Source organism: Astatotilapia calliptera, chromosome 7, assembly GCF_964374335.1.
Source record: "Astatotilapia calliptera chromosome 7, fAstCal68.1, whole genome shotgun sequence".
Classification (NCBI taxonomy): Eukaryota; Metazoa; Chordata; class Actinopteri; order Cichliformes; family Cichlidae; genus Astatotilapia; species Astatotilapia calliptera.
This window is the reverse complement of record NC_137428.1, coordinates 24,347,201-24,353,834: the sequence shown is the minus strand read 5'-3', so window position 1 is coordinate 24,353,834 and position 6,634 is coordinate 24,347,201.

Below are 6,634 nucleotides of genomic sequence, written 5' to 3'. Positions count from 1 at the left end.
TATGCCTACAATATCCACATCCCGTTCCCAAAAAGTCAGTGGTCTCCTGTCTGAATGACTACCGTCCTGTTGCACTGACATCCGTCATCATGAAGTGCCTGGAGCGGCTGGTCAAAGGTCACATCTGCTCCTCCCTCCCTGACACACTGGACCCTCTTCAGTTTGCCTATCGGACAAACAGAGCCACAGAGGATGCCATCGCCCTGGCAACGCACACCACCCTCACTCACCTGGAGAAAGGGAATACATATGCAAGGATGCTCTTCATCGACTACAGCTCGGCATTTAACACCATCATCCCCTCAAAACTTGCCGCGGAGCTCGTCGACCTTGGGCTGGAAACACCTATCTGCAGATGGATTCTAAACTTCCTCACAAACAGGCCCCAGGTGGTGAAAGTTGGTAAGCACACCTCCTCACCACTCATCCTAAACACAGGTACGCCACAGGGTTGTGTGCTTAGCCCCCTCCTATATTCCCTGACTGTGTTGCTAAACACGAGTCCAACATCATCATCAAGTTTGCGGATGACACAACCATCATAAGCCTCATCACAGGCAATGATGAGACGGCCTATAGAGAGGAGGTGATGGCACTGTACGAGTGGTGTCTGGAAAATAACCTGACTCTCAACATCAGCAAAACTAGAGAAATGATAGTGGACTACCGGAAACGACCAGTCAGAGAACACCAGCCCAGCCACATCAACGGTGTCAAGGTCGAAAGGGTCAGCAGCTTCAAGTTCCTTGGAGTCAACATCACAGAGGACTTCTCCTGGACCCTTCACACAGACACTGCTATCAGGAAAGCTCGCCAGCGGCTTTATTTCCTGAGGAGGCAGAGGAAGTTTGGCATGAACGCCAACATCACCTCAAATTATAACAGGTGTGCAATTGAGAGCTTGCTGACCAGCTGCATCACAGTTTGGTACAAAAGCTGCTCTGCCAGCAGCCGTAAATCACTACAGAGGGTGGTGAAGACAGCAGAGCACATCACTGGCACGAGGCTTCCTGCCATTCAGGACATTTATCTTCAGCGATGCCTCCGTAAAGCACACAGCATCATCAAGGACCACAGCCACCCAGCACATCAGCTGGCGTTACAGACGTTACAGGAGTCTGTCTGCTCGGACTACAAGACTACAAAACAGTTTTTACCACCAAGCCATACGACACCTCAACCACAACACTTAAACCCACACAACACAGTCCACAGGACGCACTCAGAAGCTACCCTACAGCTTCACAAGTACTCTGTTTAATCTGCACTGGTCACTCCACTTTATTGTTATTGATATTTATATTTAAAAGTGCAATACTGTGATTTTCTGCTGCTCATTCCTGTGCAATATCCCATCTGCCCTCCCGTCATATTTCTTTTCAAGATTTTCTTATTTAATCACTAGTGTACATATATTTATATTTATAGATACATATATATTTAGTCATCTTTTCTCTTTTACCACGTCTCTCTAATATTTTGCTCCTTACTATTTTTCTATTTTTTTTTATTATTTTATTATATTTTCTTATACTGTACCATGCTGCTGAGTGACTGCTGCTCGTCAAACACATTTCATTGCAATGTTGACCCTGTGCTAACTTGCAAAATAAAACTGAAAACTGAACTAAAACGGATTTATTTTTATTAATAAAATTGGAAATGTAAGATATTACTAGATAAATTTACAAAAGAAATTTTAACAGTGTGGATTTTAGTATCTGCTTTTTCTCTATTATTTATTGTATATATATTTTTTACATTAAGTCAATTGATTAAAAAAAGGTTTATTTTTTCAATTTCTCTATTGTCCCACAAGGGGAAATTAGTTTAGCAGCAGGATATAAATAAACAGAACAATACTATAAAATAATAATGACAATAATAGTGATAGAAAGTCCAAGGACAGTTATTTGCCATTGAGGAGACAAGATGCAGTGGGGATAAAAGAGACCTGGAGTCTTTTAGTCTTCCTCACAGGTACGCTAAAACGGCGGCCGGAAGGCAACAACTCAAACTCACTGTGAAGTGGATGGTTCAAACAATTAATAATAGAATGAGCCTTTCTAAGCACATTTCTATTGTAAATGGCCAAAAGTCCATCTTGCCAGCGCCCTGAAATTTTGCTAACAGTTTTTACCAGAAGTCCCAACCGATTCTTATTTTTCACCGTCAGGTTACCAAACCAGGCAGCGATACAAAAAGACATCACAGATTCGATAAAACTTCTATAAAACAAAGACAACATCTCAGATGAGACATTAAAAGATCTCATTTTCCTTAAAAAGAACAGTCTTTGTTGAACTTTTTTAGTAGTGGCTTCAGCATGAGATTCAAAACACAGTTTATGGTCAAGTACCACACCTAGAAATTTATAACTCTCAACGATCCCAATATCAGCAGTTTTAATGATAGTGGGTGATGAGCTATAAAAGGACTTCCTAAAATCAGTAATCATGTCTTTAGTTTTTGACACATTAAGTGAAAGGAAGGACTCATCACACCAATTCACAAAATCATCTACAACCTGTCCATGGCCTGACTCGTCCCCCACTAGAAGACTGACGATCACTGTGTCGTCAGCAAACTTCAGGATGTGTCTGTTCGTGAAATTGCTGCGACACTCATTCGTGTACAGAATGGACAGAAGGGGAGAGAGGCAGCAACCCTGGGGTGATCCAGTAGAGGAGAGCACATCAGAAAATACATGATTCACCCTCACGCATTGTGACCTATTAGTCAGAAAGTCTGTCACCCAGCCGACCAGACTAGTGTCAAGCTTGAAATGATTGTAAAGCCTGTCAGCAAGTAAGAAGGGTTGAATTGTATTGAATGAAAGTCAGCAAATAATAATCTTGCATGGGTGTGGGGGGCCTCAAGATGCTTATACAAGAGATGCAGGAGTGTGACAACAGCGTCCTCCACACCTCTCCCTGCTCTATAGGCGAACTGCAAGGGGTCAAGATGGTGTTCAACATGCATTAAAATCTTCTTAATTATCTTCTCAAATGACTTCATCACTAAAGAAGTTAGAGCCACAGGCCTATAATCATTCAGCACCTTAGGAGAACTGCCCTTAGCAACAGGAACAATGACAGCATGTTTCCAAATCTTAGGTACTGTCTGTAGCTCTAAAGAAAGTGAGAAGATATGGTGAAAAATCCCACTCAGCTGATCAGTACCTGTCCACAGATGTTGTCAGGTCCAGACTCTTGCTTTTAGTGTGTCTAAAAAGATTAGCTACCCCCCTCTCATCAATACAAATTGATGGGGGAGTGACAGTCTTTTCCCTTAGTGTGCTGGTCTGCCTAGAACAGTCAAAGTTCTCAAAACGAAGGTAAAAACTGTTAAGACTGTCTGCCAGATGTTTGTCAGAGGTAAACCCCTCTAAGGTAATATTACTTTTACCTTTCGTCTGTAGCCCTGCCATTGTTTTCATACCAAGCCAAGCTCTTTTGAGGTTGTTACTGCTGAGTTCTGTCTCAATCTTATTTCTATACCTCATCTTGGCAATCTTTATTGCAGCCCTCACCTCCTTCCTCAATATTCTCATAGTGGGAACGTCTCCCTCGTTAAAAGCAATTTTCCTTTTAAAAATCAGATCCTTAATATCTTTAGAGAGCCACGGTTTGTTATTAGGGAAAGTCTTAAATTCTCTGACTGGAATCACAGAGTCTTTGCTACACACCACATCAGTGAGTTCATCCAAATCAGAAGTGCTCTCTTGAAACAAGGACCAATCAGTGCAATCAAACCACCCCTGAAGGGCAACACAACTGTCTTTTGTCCAGACATTAGTCCGCTTCACACAGGCCTTCTCCCTCCTAATCACAGATCTGTAAGCAGGGAGGAGAAGAATAACATTGTGATCCGAAGAACCTAGCGCAGGTCCGGCCACAGACTTATATGCCCCCTTAATTGGTCCATAACACAAATCCAGCGTTTTGTTATGCCTTGTAGGACAAGTGACATATTGAAAGAAATTGTTCAGTAACTTCTTAAGATTACAAATGTTAAAATCACCAAGAATAAAATTAGGAGCATCCAGTGAGAGAGTCTGCAGATCGTGTACCACTTTAAAAATGGCATCGGCAGCAACTTTAACGTCAGCTTTAGGATGAATGTAAACAACAGTGACAAAAATTTGAGGGAATTCCCTCGGTAAGTAAAAAGGCCTGACAGATACTGACAGGAGCTCGATGTCAGGAAGACACAACCGCTCCCGCACAGTAAAGTTATTACACCAGCCCTGGTTGATATACAAACATACCCTTCCTCCGTGAGATTTGCATGTTACTCCACAGTTCCGATCCAATCTGACAGGGGTCCTAAAGCCGCTGATTTGCAGTGAAGTATCACTGTCCATATCGGTCAGCCACATCTCGGTAAGTGCCATCAGACAAGCCTCCCTGTATTCCCATAGATGAAGCACATTTCCTTGTAATTCATCCGTTTTGTTCCTAAGAGATTGGACATTGGCCAGAATCATAGAAGGCAGAGGAACACGATTCTTCCTCCGAAGTTTTCTTACACGCTGATGCACGCCACCTTTCTTTCCACATTTTCTCAAGCGGCGGGGCTTTCCAAAATTTGTCTTTGACCGGGCAAATAAATCCTCACCAAGAATCACATCTGTCCGAGCATTAGAAGAGTCGTACATAGACAAACAGGACCACTGTAATCCAAGTAGTTCCTCGCGTGTATAAGTGATTGTCAGTGAGAGTGAATGACTCCAGGTGAATATCGCCAACAACAATAAAACTAAGGTGTAGAAGTTCTCCATCTCGGCAAAAAAAAAAAAAAAAAAAACTCATAAAAAGTTAAAACCACGGTTAAGAACAGAGTTAAAACAAAGTTAAAAACAAAAAGAAAAAGCCAGTAAACACCTGCTGCAGGTCGCCACAAGAGCAGCCCATCAGAGCCTCATGAGTGAAAAAAGTCTGCTACATAATAGTATGTAGCAGACTTTTTTCACTCATCAGTGATGCGCTGGCTCTGTCACATGTGAGTGTTTTTTTTTTTTTTTTTTTTTTTTACCGTATTTCAATACATCATGTAATTTATTTCCTGCAGAAGATCCAACAGTCAATCATCTGACCAAAGAGACTTCTGTCATTCCTTCAGCTGCTTGGCAGGTGCAAAATATGACCACATGCGCAGCACAAGAAAGAGCAACACAACACAGTCGAAGAGCAGGAGTCCATCTGGATGTGATTACAATGCTCCTGTTGTTTCGGGATGATATGCATACATACCATAAAAAGTTACCCATTTATTCATTGCTGCTGGCTCCTGACTCATGAAGACTTGAGGCTTTCAGTTGTCTGTGTGAAAGCAGCTGAAGATGAAGAACAATAGATTGGTACAAATTAGAGATGGCACGATACCACTTTTTTATGTCTGATACCGATACCGATATCATAAATTTGGATATCTGCCGATACCGATATGAATCCGATATAGTGTGTTTTTTAATCAATAAAACTGTTTTTTAATATCTTGCTGCATTTTGTATAAGTTTATACTCAAGTTTAAATAAATAACAACACTAAAGCTATTCTGTTATACCTGTAGGTAAAAAATACACTGCGCCCAAAATATTTCATAGTTCAGCAACACTGATCAATCTAATAAACTTAAACCTACTCCATCCTCCCTATTCTGGTATTTTAAAGAGTACTTAGCAGAAATATTAAGCAACCTAACTAATAGGGTTGCAAACTCCGAGCAAAAAATAAAATAAAAATAGGGAACCACCCTCCACCTCATGATGCTTAATCGATGTAATCAAATTTAATTTGATGCAGGGGGGAAAATGCACAGAAATAAATTATTTTTCAAGAATAATTTAATAGATTCAACATCTTTCTTCAACAGAATTGCAGACTGCACAGATGGTATCTTCCCTATATTTTACATCAGATTAAAACTTTGGGTGTAAGAGTCAGATAATTATTTATTAAAAGCTAGACATTTTAAATGAGAATAAGAAAGAAAAAGTATGTCTTTGTGCCCCCCTTTTCCCTGTTCATGCCCTATCGGCCCCCCTGGCTAAACTTTGCTAGATCCGCCCCTGCACAGTTACCAGCCGTCAGCTACGTAGAAAAGGATCCTGGTGTAGAAAGTAATATTAAATAAATTCTAACAACAGCTTATCAAGCTTAATAGTGCTGCTGTTGTTCAGCTGCTGGTTTCCTCTTTCTGGTGAGAAGTTGGCCAAAAACAAAGAAGAGAGACAGACTCACAACAGAAAAGCCGATCAGCTGATCATTAAGCAGTTTCACGATTGAAGTAGCAGCAGGAGAGAGAGAGAGAGGCAGTCGCTCCATATATCTGTTGTTAAGCTTAACATGGGAACACTTTATAGACATTCAGAGATGAACTTGCACACTTGCTTTACTTCTCTCTGGGATAACTTCCTCGGAGATGAAATGCTGGTTTGGTAGCAAGGCTAGAAATACACCATCACGTGATGCATACTTCTACGGTTATGAGCCGAGTTACGCCGTGTGGCAAGTTTTGTGGGGTGCTTTTTTGATATTTAATGGATCGATTACATTTTTTATTTCTCACCGATATCTGATCCAGTAATTTGGGTCAGTATCGGACTGATACCGATACGTAATATCGGATC